The sequence below is a fragment of the Festucalex cinctus genome, chromosome 9 (genome assembly GCF_051991245.1).
Source record: "Festucalex cinctus isolate MCC-2025b chromosome 9, RoL_Fcin_1.0, whole genome shotgun sequence".
In the NCBI taxonomy this organism is placed as follows: Eukaryota; Metazoa; Chordata; class Actinopteri; order Syngnathiformes; family Syngnathidae; genus Festucalex; species Festucalex cinctus.
The window spans coordinates 22,664,405-22,677,109 of NC_135419.1; the positions used below are offsets into that span (position 1 = coordinate 22,664,405).

Here is a 12,705-nt window from a genome sequence, read left to right on the forward strand (position 1 = left end):
GGGGCGGTGCTCACTTTGCTGGACCGCGGTTGATGGCTTCTTTCTTTGGTGGTGGTCCTTATGCATGCCAGATCCGTCGCACCAGCATCTACTGAAACTCAACAGAAGTACCCTCTCCCTCCCACAGCCCCTTGAATCAGTGGGTGCTGGGTCTGTGGATCTCACTTTGCTTCATCTATCCTTCCCTCCTTCCTCTCTTTAGTTTTTCCTCTGGTCACTTGAGATCTCAATTTATTGGAAGTTTGAGGTTTCTGGGGTTGGCATAAGACTCTGGTTTTGTAACCACGCAGGAGGGGTTTTGTTGGTGCTGGATTTCACTTTGATGGATTGGATGTACTGGCTTCTATGGATCTCACTCTGCCTTATCGATCCTTCCCTCCTTCCTCTCTTTAGTTTTTCCTCTGGTCTCTTGAGATCTCGCTAAATTTGCTGGAATTTAGAGGCCTCCGGGGTTGGCGTCAGACTTTGATTTTGTAATCATGGGGAAGGCAGGAAGTGTTTGGTCGGTGCTGGATTTCACTTTGATTTATCTTTCTTTTCTCTTTATTTTTTTCTGACCTTTTCTCTGGTCTCCTGACCATTTAAACTTCACGACTCTGGCAAGATTCTGAAGTACCTGGTTAAGGCGAAGGGTAATGGGATATTTATAAGGCTTTAGGTGAATTAATGAGTATAAATTTATACGTATTTGCACGCACACGCACGCACGCAAACGCACGCACGCACGCACACAAAAAAAAAAAAAAAAAAGCAATGATGATAAGATGTTGAATCGGTAAGACTACCGAATGAACAATTCTGAGCTCTTTAAAAAAAAAAAAAAAAGCCTTCTGTATGTCTAGCATAAAAACAAAAAAACGTATAAATACGTCTTTGGGACACTTAAAACATAAAAAAAACAAAAAAACAAAAACGTATTTACATGTTATTGGGAGCAAATAAGTTAAAGACCCAACCCCAACCTTTTGGTGCACCACGGACTGGTTCAAACAAGTTTTTGCAGTAGCGGCTAAACTCCTAATGGTACGTCGGCAGCCTGCGCATGCTTTCCACATGTTGCCCCACTAGCTTGTTCTAATAATTCAACAGGATTGTTGTGTTAATTGTTTTTAAGTACTTACCTTGAACAACGTCTTCATTTACTTCACGAGATACCACCAGAAATACGACGGGTAAGACTACAATCTTGTCAAAACTGTTTCATCTTGGTATGATGACCCCAAATCATGTCTTGTTTCGCTGCGCGTTCGGTCATTGTTTACTTCTTGTTTCTTTTACTTTCTGTTTACGTCTTCAACTTGCAAACAACAGAAGAGAAGGAGAACTTGCTCTGATTGGCTGATGTCACGCACATTTCCATCGCATCTGATCACTCGCCGATGCTCCCATGCTCCATGTCATTATATCACAATTCTTAATCATGTAGCACAGAGCCCTATTTCTATTGCCCTTTGGAAAGTAATTGATAGAGTGTGGGATATTTTGAGGCTGATGTGTATGCTTAAAAAAAAAAAAAAAATCTGAGGTTTGTGAAAAAATAGGTTGCCATGAAGCTGTTCTGATTTTGATGCGTCTATGATAGAGATTTTTGATCTGGGAAATAAATTATAAAATTATTCCAAGTAGGCCTACCCCTTGCAATGTGCTCACCTAGTATTTATTTCTGTTTGATACAGTGAATTATTTTTTTTTCTATGTATGTTTGAAATATCCAACTGTGTGAGCAGTCTTTGAACGCACCAAGAGTTACTGCCAAACGTGAATGACGTACTTCGTTTTGCTTCTCTTACTTCTCTTTTGCTTCTCTCCACGCATCTCTGGATTGTAGAATGTAAGCACTTTTCCCCCAAAAAATTATTGTTTATGTAACAGCCAATCACAATATATGGGTTCTTCATGTCTTTAATTGAAAACAAATGTAGTGATGTCGCATCCAATGATTGCGCGAGTGATACTCCCCCCGCCACGGGTGTTCAACATGTCAAGTGCATGCCTGCACCATGCCCACAGGCAAATGGGGCCCCACACGGACGATGGTGCCCTACGCACTATGCGTACTCTGCGTATAGGGCGCGACGGCCGTTTACGAGTTGTGTTCTTTCAAAGTTTGGGTGCTATGCCCACTTTACGCTCTTTTTTTTTTTTTTTTTGGCAAAGAGAACAAGGCTCACACTTGATTGACTGCCAGTGATTTGAATAATTCAATACTGTTTTCATAATTGTGTTTGTAACTAAGTGTGTTAAGAGCAGGAGTCAAATGCATTGCATAATAGGAGAGACATAACATGTCACGGAGCTACAAGAGATTACCTAAATCCTAGAAGTTGATACCTTTGTTTAGGTCTCACCTCTACCTCATGTAATTATGGCAGGAATGTTTTTGTGATAACGTGGTCTTGCTGAATGGGTTGAGTTTTTGTTCTTTATGCAAATCAAGTTGACCACTCCCTAAAATACTGCTTTTTGAATGCCCCAGTGATAAAGCGTTAATGCAGAGAATAAAAACCTAGGGTCAGCAAGTTGATAATTCTTACTCATTCCTCCTGAAACAACATTTCCCAAAAGGAGTCCTCCATAATAATGTCTGCATTTTATTGTTATTCAGAAGAAGGTCCAAATGCATATTCATCATATTCATTGTCTTTAAAATGAAGTATAACGTTAGCCTAAACATCTCTGTTTTCCGCGCCTCTACTTCCTTTCTTGCTTGGTGACAGAATGGGGACATTGAAATTTGCTGTGGACCATTACTGGAGGAGGTTGAATGGATGAAAAGCCCTCAGGTTGGCAGCTGTGGACGCACAAGGAAAAGATGAGAGTGCATTTCAGAATTTTAAATCCCTTCTGACACCGTTGCTTTGAACATGCGTAACCCTCTAATGCAGATATACAATAATTTGGCATGATGCCATGCACTCGTTTTTCTGGGTGGTAAAATCCGAAACGCTCTCTAATGGCACCACTAGTAAACAAACCCTCATATGATAGATACAATGGTTTGAAGGAATTGTTTATTTTTCATAGGGTGATACTGAAAGTCCTATATTGGTATTGAAGTATGTCTCTGTTTAGCTATCCTTCTGTACAGTCCTGTGATGTGTTAGTCCAAAAAGAAAATGCTATATGAGGTACACAATGACGACAACATACATTTCGATATGTTAGTTGATTCAATAAGTTAATCGTCACTTCCCGTCAATGACGACGCCCACATTTCAGCGTGTGCACAATGACTCAACTCAACTCAACTTTATTTATAAAGCGCTTTAAGAACAGGCATCACTGTATACAAAGTGCTGTACATAAACATAAATATCGGATTGTGCGGTAAAGAATAAGGTAACAAAGCAACCATTTGAAGTGCGTATACACGTATTTTGTTTTGTTTTTCAAGTAAATACATCTTACATCAGTAAATCAATAAGAAATAGGCAAGTGAATAAATAAATAAATAAATAAATAAATAAATGCGTAAATAAGTAGACTAAACAAAAAAAAAATTACACGCAATCCTTAAAATGGTGACAAGGTCATAATCAGTTTACATTTGCAGAGGCCCGCTATTCTAACGCATGCTAGCTAAATGCCTATAAAAGGCTGGCAAGCTGGCTAGTCCTGTCCCAAAAAAATCTTTTGGTTAACATCATGCGGTAAACAAATCTACTGATTATTACCAGCGTATAGAAGCTTATACTTTGTCATTATGCTGACTCTTACCTGAATTTGTGCGTACCCAGATCACACAAAGCAAAAAACAGGTGGCAAAATATAACTGGGTGGCAGACTTAAAGGTACACTCAGTATTATACAGTGGCATCTAGTGGTGAAACAATAAATCATTCGGAAAAAAAAAACAATTGTTTGTGTTAGTAGTATGTAAAAAGATATGTTGTATCGCATAAACGTACTTTTTTTAAATATAACGGTTAGTCTAGAAATCGCAAATTATCTTACATGTCCGAGCCGCGGCTTCTAGTGTCCGCCATGTTTCGCCGCCATCTTTCTGCTACGGGTGCCGTCAAACACAAATTTCAGCGCTCCATTTCTTAACGCGTTTTTGGAACGCACTTCCGGTTTGGATGGCGACCGCATTTCCACGAAGAAGAAGAGTTTCCGGTCCCCGAAGAGAGCATTATCAAGCATCACACTTACTTTGGGAATTTATTTTATTTCAGCGCGACAAAACAAGAGTTTATATTGTAGCCGCATTTGCCAGATGGAGAGAAATGAGGAACAGACTAGGTTTGGGACGTGCCGGTGCCTTCGACTGCTTTCTACTTGACCGGTGACACGATGCGAGGAGGTAGGACTCAGACGCAGAGTGTAAGTTGGCCAACAAGGCTGCAGCTTTAATCCAATGAACCAAAAAACACCTCTCAAGGAGGGAAAAAAGGCAGAACAAAAAGAGCTCCAAACTGGAGAACAAACAAGGGCACTCAAAAACAGGGACAACTAAAGGCGCTCCGCTAGGGAGGAAAACAAGGGGCAAACTAAGGGCGCAAGACAAAGCAAGGCAAGACATCGAACAAGGACTGTGGAACAAGGACTGTGAGGACGCTTCCATGCACTGAGATGTGACACTTCGGCAACGGAGGGGAGAATGCAGGTGGCTTTTATGTCCGGGTTGATTGGGAGCAGGTGGAAACAATCATGGGCGTGGACCGGTGATTACTGTGCAGGAGGAAAGGCAAGTGACCTGAGGTGAGAGGGTGGTTAATGACTTCAAAATAAAACATGAACCTGACTGTGAAATAAAAGCATGACCCGCCACTCTGGTGGCGGCGTGACAGTACCCCCCCCTCAACGGCCGGCTCTCGACGGCCCAGGAACCTCGGGGTGTTCATCATAAAAATCGTCGATGAGGGAGGGGTCTACAATGAACCGGGCGGGCACCCATTGCCGTTCTTCAGGCCCGTAACCCTCCCAGTCAACCAGGTATTGGTGCCCCCGGCCCCGCTTTCGGACGTCCAATAATTTTCTGACCTTATAAACTGGGCCCCCCTCCACCATCTCCGGAGGGGGCGGCGCAGGCTCGGGCGGGACCAGGGAACTGTCCTGAACAGGCTTGACCTGGCTCACATGGAAGGTAGGGTGGGTGCGGAGGGATCGAGGCAGGCGCAGGCGCACGGCGGCTGGACCTACTGTCTTGGTGATCGGGAATGGCCCCACGAATCTAGGGGCCAACTTTGGACAAGGTACATTTAGATGAAGGTTCTTCGTCGATAGCCATACCTTTTGACCTGGTTGATACTGGGGTGCGGCCCTCCTCCTCCGGTCAGCAGCTCTTTTCATCCTGTCGCCTTGACGTTGTAGTGCCAGTCGAGCCGCTGACCAGATTCGGCGGCACCGGCGGACCATGGCGAGAACCGAGGGAACTGAGGCTTCCTCCTCCAGGTCTGCGAAGTAAGGTGGGTCGTAACCATGCACACATTTGAACGGCGTGATTCCTGTGGCAGAGGTGGGCAACGAGTTATGAGCCAGTTCAACCCAAACCAAGTTTTTGCTCCAGGTGGACGGATTTTGGGAGACCAAGCACCGGAGTCCGGTCTCCAGCTGTTGATTTAGCCTCTCGGCTTGTCCATTGGCTTCCGGGTGGTAGCCCGAGGTTAAGTTCGCCTTGGCCCCTATGGCTCTGCAGAACTCTTTCCAGAAACGAGAGACGAACTGGGGCCCGCGGTCGGACACAATGTGTCGCGGGAATCCATGGGTTCTGAATACTTGGTCTATCATTATTTCTGCTGTTTTCTTGGCGGAGGGTAACTTGGGTAATGGAATAAAGCGGACCATCTTTGAGAAGCGATCAACAACTGTAAGTATTGTGGCTTTACCATGTGATGTGGGAAGTCCAGTGACAAAGTCCATTGATATTTCAGCCCAGGGTCTTGAGGGGATCGGTAGTGGCTGAAGGAGGCCCATCCGAGGTTGATTAGATGATTTATTTCGGGCACAGACTGGGCAGGCCTTTACATATTCCTGTACCGAGGCTTCCATGGAAGGCCACCAGAATCTTCGGGCGACAGCGAACAGGGTCCTGCGAGTACCTGGGTGACAAGACAGACGAGAGGTGTGTGCCCAGTTGATCACCTGTGCTCTTAGGGCCTCCGGGACGAAAAGCCGTCGTGGTGGGCATTCTTTCGGGGTGATCGTGTCTTGAAGGGCGTCCTTGACTTCCTCTTCAATCTGCCAGGACAGGGCTCCTACTATGCAGTCTCTCGGCAGGATGGGTTCAGGTTCGGTTGCTGTGGATTCCGGGTCATGAATACGTGAAAGGGCATCTGCTTTAACATTCTTGCTTCCGGGTCTGTAGGTCAGAGAAAACGAAAATCTGTTAAAAAACAATGACCACCTGGCCTGTCGGGGGTTCAGTCTTTTTGCTTGGCGCAGGTACTCCAGGTTGCGGTGATCTGTCCAAATGATGAAGGGGTGTTCTGCGCCCTCCAGCCAGTGCCTCCACTCTTCTAGGGCGACCTTGACCGCCAGTAGTTCCCGATCTCCAACGCTGTAATTGCGCTCGGCCTTGGAGAGCTTCCTGGACAAGAATGCGCAGGGGTGCACCTTTCCATCCTCCTGGCTCCTTTGGGATAGGACGGCCCCGACGCCCAGATTGGAGGCATCTACCTCAACCACGAACTGGCGGGTAGGGTCGGGAACTCTGAGTATCGGAGCCTCTGTGAAACGTTTCTTGAGTGTGTTGAACGCGGCGTTGGCCTCCGGAGTCCAGACGAAGCGTTGCTGTGGCGAGGTCAAGGCATGGAGTGGAGCTGCGATGGAGCTGAAGTTGCGGATGAATCGTCTGTAAAAGTTGGCGAATCCCAGGAACTGTTGCACCTTCTTTCTGGACTCAGGTGTGGGCCAGTCCCTGACCGCGCTGACCTTCTCTGATTCCATCTCGACTTTGCCAGGAGATACGACGAATCCCAGAAATGAGATGGTATCGGCGTGGAAAAGGCTCTTCTCAGCCTTTACGTAGAGCCGGTGTTCAAGCAGGCGTTTCAAGACTTGGGTGACATGGTGCTGGTGGGTTTTCAAGTCCGGTGAGTAAATCAATATGTCGTCCAAATAAACATATACGAACTGGTCGATGAAGTCCTTGAGCACGTCATTGATCATGGCCTGGAAAACAGCTGGCGCATTCGTGAGTCCAAATGGCATGACTAAGTATTCATAGTGGCCTCGGGGAGTATTGAAGCCAGTTTTCCACTCATCCCCTGCACGAATACGGACGAGATGATAGGCGTTGCGGAGATCCAGTTTGGTGAATATCTTGGCTTGCTGGAGCTGGTCGAATACTGAGGACATCAAGGGCAGAGGATAACGATTCTTGACTGTGATTTCATTCAGGGGACTGTAGTCAATGCAAGGGCGTAATGAGCCATCCTTCTTGCCCACAAAGAAAAAACCGGCTCCAGCTGGCGATGACGAGGGCCGAATAAGTCCGGCTTTCAAGGAAGTGTCTATGTACTCGTTTAGGGCCTTGCGTTCGGGACCTGAAACAGAGTACAATCTCCCCTTGGGGATGGTAGATCCAGGAATCAACTCAATCGCACAGTCATAGGATCGATGTGGGGGAAGTGACATGGCCTTGGTCTTGCTGAACACCTCCCTGAGAGGATGATAGCAGGTGGGAACGGTGTTCAGGTCCGGGTAATCCTGGTCATTCACGAGAGACACCTGTCGGATGGCAGCGGGAGGTGCCTCTGCCGCTGGCCGCTCCACCCCATGGTGTTCACAATCATCTCCCCAGTCCAGGACTCGCCCCGATCGCCAGTCGATGCGGGGGTTGTGCAACTGCAACCAGGGATGACCCAGGACCAGTGTGTGTGATGGGGAACGGAAGACATGGAAGCGAAGAAGTTCTCGGTGCTGTCCAATATGGATCTCAAGAGGCTCTGTGACATGTGTGATGAGGAATAAGTCTTTCCCATTGAGCGCCCTGGCCCTCATATGGGTGGAAAGTGGCTCCGTGCCTGCCTGCAATTTTTCCACCAGACCCCAATCCATGAGGCTCTCGTCCGCTCCGGAGTCAATGAGAGCTAGTAGGTCTGTGGAAATGGCATTGCAGGAAATCTTGACTTGCGTGAGTTTTCGGTTTTTGCCTTGCTTGTGAGTCGCGGTACCCACCGGAGAGCCTCTCTTGGTGGGACAAGCTACCACCAGATGGCCTTGTTCTCCACAGTAGTAGCATCGCCCCTCTTGACGACGTCGCTGGCGTTCGTGGTGAGACAATCGGGCGCGGTCCAGCTGCATCGGCTCCTCGTCACTCTCGCTGGGCCTTCCCGCGGTGGGCGACTGGGGAAGGGCACCTCGCGGAGGGCCTCTTGCTTCTGGGTGCCGGAAGAATCCGGAGCCGTGTCCCCGTTGATGTCCGCTGGTCTGCAAAAGATCTCGCCGTCGATGATCTGTGCGGATGGCCAACGAGATCAATGAGTCCAAATCGCCAGGTAAGTCCACTGGCAATAAGAGTTCTTGCATGGCTGTGGAAAGCCCCTTTAAAAAATGGTCAAAAAGGGCTGTGTCATTCCAGCCACTCTTGGCCGCTAGAGTTCGGAATCGGATTGCGTAATCATTCACCGATTCTCGGCCTTGTCTGAGGTTGCTAAGCTCTCGAGTCTTTTCCCGATCCATGTTGGTTGGTTCGAACACGAGGCGAAGTGCCCTGCTAAACCCGGCTGCGGTTGAGCAAGTCGGGGAGTGCCGTGCCCATTCCGTGGTGGCCCAGTCTCTGGCTCGTCCAGTCAGATGGGAAATCATGAAGGCCACACGGGAACGGTCGGTGGGAAAAGCCTGTGGCGAAAGTTCAAAATGTAAGTCGCATTCGGTCAGGAATGCCTGACATTGTCCTTGGTCTCCCGAGTATCGCTCCGGGGGAGCCAGTCTCAACCCCGCCCCGGTCAAGGCTGGAGTTGGGATCGGTGGTTCTGCGGTCTCTGGTTTCGTGATGGCCGGCGTGGAGTGTCGCAGGTGGCTCATTAGCTCCTGCACCTGTCCAGCGAGCTCTCCCATCCGGGTGACCATCGCCTGCTGGAGCTCCTCTGTCTGCGACAGGCGGGCGGCCTGTCGTCGAAGTGCAGCCTCCAACTTCTCCGCTGGGTCCATGCTGGCCGAAGTGTACTGACACGATGCGAGGAGGTAGGACTCAGACGCAGAGTGTAAGTTGGCCAACAAGGCTGCAGCTTTAATCCAATGAACCAAAAAACACCTCTCAAGGAGGGAAAAAAGGCAGAACAAAAAGAGCTCCAAACTGGAGAACAAACAAGGGCACTCAAAAACAGGGACAACTAAAGGCGCTCCGCTAGGGAGGAAAACAAGGGGCAAACTAAGGGCGCAAGACAAAGCAAGGCAAGACATCGAACAAGGACTGTGGAACAAGGACTGTGAGGACGCTTCCATGCACTGAGATGTGACACTTCGGCAACGGAGGGGAGAATGCAGGTGGCTTTTATGTCCGGGTTGATTGGGAGCAGGTGGAAACAATCATGGGCGTGGACCGGTGATTACTGTGCAGGAGGAAAGGCAAGTGACCTGAGGTGAGAGGGTGGTTAATGACTTCAAAATAAAACATGAACCTGACTGTGAAATAAAAGCATGACCCGCCACTCTGGTGGCGGCGTGACAACCGGTAAGTAAGAGTACATTTGTGTTTACGTTTTGAGAGCGAGAGAAAAAGTATACACTGTACTAATTAATACGATGTTCGTACCTTTGTTTTACGATCACTGTAGCTGTTGATTAGCAACTCCGCACCACTCGAACGATTTCGTTATGTAGCTACTTGCTTTGAAAAAAAAAAAAAGATTCCCGCTGGCACGTTATATTTAGAGTAAATGCGCAAGTTATTGTGTAATGTAATGTAACTGTGATTTCGGAGGTATATTTGCCCATAACTTCAATGGAGAATCTAAAGCATACTGTATTAGTGGAGGAGTTGAAAATTATTTTCGTTGTGGTTGGTGAAAATAGTGTTCTCGAAATTAATTTTCGGCAGGGAATAACTTTCTGGACTTAAATGCTGGCTGTACCGTAAGCACTGCTAGAGTCTGAACTCTCTCACTCAAGTGTGTACTGGTCCATTGTGTAATTGGGTGCACAAGAATTTACAGGCTGCCACGTTTTCCACGGAAATTCGACAAGCAAGCAGCCTTTGCATATTCTATGCAGTATGCAGTCAAGTTACTTTTATCTAGCTAATACAATGTTTTGGGCCCAAAAACTAAAGATCTTACCTCTATTTTGGGGGCTTTGTTGGAAAGTTGGTGACATATAGTAGTATCATCAATTATTCTATTTTATTTTATAATTGTGTTTTTGTTTGTGTCACACTAGATCAACAGCCAAACTTGAGGGGTTCCAGAACCATATTCTGATGTATACAAGCATTCATGCACCGTTTAAATACATCACCGACCTGCAAGAAAAAAAAAATATCAAGGGGAGAGTCAGCAGCCAAATTGGAATGCCCCGAATGAGGACACTTGAATGGAGGACCCCAGAAGGCTTCGGTGTTGTACCACCAGTATCTCCACCTACCATATCTGAGCTGCAACAAACTGAAGTCAGCCGACGTCTTGGTATGTCATTTACATATGGACGCCATTGCACACTACATGAACTTTTTGTGTGAAGCAATACGGAATGGTCACATGTACAAGCACCACTTGTTTTACACAGGACCTGCTGACCAGGTGTCTGAAGCCATGGAGTGACTCCTCCCTCACTTTCCTCAGCAGCCAAATTGGAATGCCCCGAATGAGGACACTTGAATGGAGGACCCCAGAAGGCTTCGGTGTTGTACCACCAGTATCTCTACCTACCATATCTGAGCTGCAACAAACTGAAGTCAGCCGACGTCTTGGTATGTCATTTACATATGGACGGCATTGCACACTACATTAACTTTTTGTGTGAAGCAATACGGAATGGTCACATGTACAAGCACCACTTGTTTTACACAGGACCTGCTGACCAGGTGTCTGAAGCCATGGAGTGACTCCTCCCTCACTTTCCTCAGCAAGCCTTTGAAGAATATGATATCATCGTTGGTGGGAACATGCCCTCACTCCATAACATGTACTTGTGCAGTCAAGGAGCATGTCAAACTTAATAAAACCAGCAAACATTGAAGTGACTTCATTTTTACTGCAGTCTGTTCACACAATCAATGGACAAGCCTTCCTTGATTTTGCCCCAATAACATCATAGAGTAGGCGAAAAGTAGTGTTACAGATCATACTATGTGTTCGGGAGAGTTTGAGGAATGTTGCAATGTTAATGGGGGACAATGTCAGCACACACACACACACACACAAAAAAAACCATCATGGTATTGAGTTAATCAGATATTTTAGCTGTGTACAACACATACCTGCTCTGTAACACTACCTTTGGCCCAAACCTATATGTCTATTTTCCATATTTTGAAATGCACAGCGTATTGGTAAATTTCTGGATCAACTGCAATTCATGTCGCTCATTATATTATAACAGCATTTTTTTTTTTTTAGTTAATATGTTCATTTCATGTAGACTTTTATTTTACTTTATTTTATTTATTCATTTTCATGTACTGTACCTTACATTCATTGGCCAATGAAGAATTGCTTGTCATTGCAAGCATTTATAATAATTCTCCAGGCTTTTGATGTTTTACATTTCTGGTCATGTAAAATAGTGTTAGGTTAGGTGTCGAATGAACACTGCATGTTGACGCCAAAGGAAATAGTATTTTTTAGTTATTCAAAATGTACAAATTAACACACAACAACAATATACAAGTTATACAAACTACAACAAGTGTCAGACATGGACTAATTATATGCCAGGTAAAAAACCTTTGTATTGTCCTCAAGGATCTGGGAAAGTGTCACTTATTTGCCACAAGTCACCAAGGTGCTGCAGTCTGGGATCCAGGTACAGGAAATCATGGTGGTGCTGATGTGGGATCCAGGTACAGGAAATCATGGTGGTGCTGATGTGTCAGCAATGTGTCAAAAAGTATTTCTTGGTGTCAGTCTATCAGCTGGACTTGGATATCTTCATGTTCCTCCATGGTCATTTCCTGTACGAGTCTCTGCAAGAAGGTAACAATTGTATGTCAGATGAGGTACCAAACAATGAACTGAAAGTCACTGAGCCAATGAAGTACATTATTATATGAGCAAGACTATTTGTGAAAGCCATGTAAATTCCTGCACATCGAAGTACAAGGAAGCTGTTGTATCTTCAATCAAAACTAATTAAGTTGCTTAGTGATATTTATTAGGTAAAATTGTTCAACATGGTGACAAATCGATATCTGAGTAAAGGGTTTCAAATGTTTTTGTAAGCAGCACTTTTCTGAGTGGTTAGTAGCAACAAGACACGGGGGGAATTACGAGTCTTAGTTGCATCTGTGTAGTTCAGTTAACACCATTATTTTTGTACGATATACTAAACATATCAGCAAACGATGTAATCTAAATACCACATATTCCAAGCAAAGGTATGTTTTGAGCCATTCACATGCATGCTCGAATGGAATTATTTTTCCATGATGACATAATTGTACGTTACGAGACACCGCGTTCACTTCCGCGTTCTCTTCCTCGTCTCCCTCGCCCTCTTTGAGATGGTCCACATGTCTATAAAACATATAACATAACTGTGTGTTCTCTGTTGCATAGTTTAGTTGCACTAACAAATATGAACATAGATAGCCATTATCATTAG

The 12,705-nt window shown here is 45.9% G+C and overlaps 1 long non-coding RNA gene across 2 annotated transcripts; it reads left to right on the top strand.

Annotated features, from left to right (window-relative positions):
• Nucleotides 1-4,087: 4,087 nt before the first annotated feature.
• On the top strand, nt 4,088-11,121 carry LOC144026124 (uncharacterized). Of its 2 annotated transcripts, XR_013285050.1 has the most exons (4): nt 4,088-4,285; nt 10,324-10,568; nt 10,669-10,852; nt 10,953-11,121. It is a non-coding gene; the product is annotated as an uncharacterized LOC144026124 (long non-coding RNA). The 2 variants fall into 2 exon arrangements; XR_013285049.1 differs by lacking the exon at nt 4,088-4,285 and having other exon boundaries at nt 9,623-10,568.
• The last annotated feature ends 1,584 nt before the right edge of the window (nt 11,122-12,705 follow it).